Source organism: Rhagoletis pomonella, unplaced genomic scaffold (assembly GCF_013731165.1).
Source record: "Rhagoletis pomonella isolate Grant_MI unplaced genomic scaffold, Rhpom_1.0 Rhpom_scaffold_00005, whole genome shotgun sequence".
Classification (NCBI taxonomy): domain Eukaryota; kingdom Metazoa; phylum Arthropoda; class Insecta; order Diptera; family Tephritidae; genus Rhagoletis; species Rhagoletis pomonella.
In genome coordinates, this window is record NW_023458559.1 from 3,378,299 (window position 1) to 3,380,385 (window position 2,087).

Here is a 2,087-nt window from a genome sequence, read left to right on the forward strand (position 1 = left end):
TTTTTTAAAGGAATTTGGCTACCATTAAAAATGCTGCGCGGCAACACTGGTTGTGTATACAAAATGTTTCAATTGCTCATGGAATAAATGTGAGTTATTAAAAAAGGAGGGATGTCGCCTCCCATACATACTAAAAATTTCTTAATACATATCTCTGGAAGGATAGAAAATCTTTGGAAGTATTTTAAATTTGTTATGGAGATTTATTTTATAAGTGCCGTACTGGTAGAAAAAATTTCATTTAATGGAAAAGGGAGAGCCGGGTTCGGCCTTATTATCTAAAGCTCTCTTGAGGCATTTGCTACAGTAATGAGAAGTGGTATTTTATCAAGGCCAGGTTACTAAATTTGAGTTGAACTTATTAGAACCGCCGCCGTGGAACCTCCAAGAAGGTTACATGTTTACGCGTCCTATACCTGGAACCATTTTAAGGTCAACTTAGAGGGATTGATATCTTTCGTACGCCTACCGCGCAGACGAGATTTTACAATTTCATAGTTTTAAAAAGCCTAAATACCTTAACTCGCTTAAAAAAAACGAGCTATAACAAAATGGGCACAGAAATAAAATCTAACATCATTAAATTAGTTTTCATATTTGTATAAAAGCACGGGGTGAAACCCGCGGGTATAAGCTAGTAATTTCATAATTTTAAAAGGCCTAAATACCTTAACTCGCTTAAAAAATAACGAGCTATAGCAAAATGGGCACAGGAATAAAATCTAACATCATTAAATTATTTTTTATATTTGTATAAAAGCGCGGGGTGAAACCCGCGGGTTCTTAGTTTAAAAATTCATCTCTTACATAAATCCAAAAAAAATTAGATCAAATTAAGCATATACAAATTTTTCATGCCCAGTATGAATAAATTCTCCAAAGGGCTAGGGGCAATTTTAAATTTATGTGGCCAAAAAAAATAAATGGTAGCTACATCAAGCCACCAAAGGACCATGCTGTTAATTTACATGCATATTCATCAGCAGGCATTGGCAGAGAATGAGCCACGCTCAACTACTGGCCAACCGTGGTGAGCAGTGCTGCCATTTTAACGACTTTTCCACTCAGCTAGTTTATAGCGATTTTATTCACAATTATCGCAATTTATTACATTTACATTTTGCACTCCAAAAAAATCAACATCCAAGGTGTGTTAAACAGTCACGAAAACGAAACGACATTCTTATCACCAATTTTTATACTTTATTTAATGCCACAAAATCCCAGCACTGGTTATAAATCCATATAACGAAGTTCCAATTTAGTTTTTGTTAAAAAACTGGTGGTTTTTGATAAACATATGATCTCTAATTTAATCAAATAAAGTTTAACTGCTAAATTATAAAAGAAACTTTTTTTTCATAAGAGTTTACAGAATTTAAATGATTTAGCAGGATTCTAGCGATTTTTGTTTATTAATCTGGCGGGACGGCAGAAACAGAAATGGCAACACTGGTGGTGAGTACCGACTTGCTTGCGCGCATATATGTAAGCTGTTTTGTAATCACTTTTGCATTGTCAGCGTTCAGTTGGTCGCAAATTTTCCAAGGGGGGTTGTTCTTGCGCAGATAATTTTTCTTTAGAAATTTGCTTGGGAAAAAAGGGCAATCATGCGCGAAACAACCTTTTTATATGACAGTTTTCTACCGACTGAGCCTAGTAGCAGCGCTCGGCTCTCTTATTTAGGGTCTGATTATGCATACTTCGCATAACTTCGCACAACCATTTGTACCAGTGCACTAAAAATTTAACTTAAGAAAATGTGAAGCAAAATCTAAACTCAACAGCTACTATTTTGTATATTTTGTCTCTTTTGTCTCATAACCAATGTATACATACACACATCTGCTTTTGCTTAAGGTTACATTTTTTCTCTTTTTTCTATCTACATCCCTCTACCTCTACCCCTGTTCGTTTTAATTACATTTATGTTATTCTGTTTTTCCATTATCTTCATTTTTATCTTTATACCGTATCGATAATAACGTCCAACAAAATATCGATAACAAAACCGATAGAAATATCGATAACAAATTCGATAAAAATGTCAATAGCAACATCGATAGTACCATTGGTCAATAAAAATA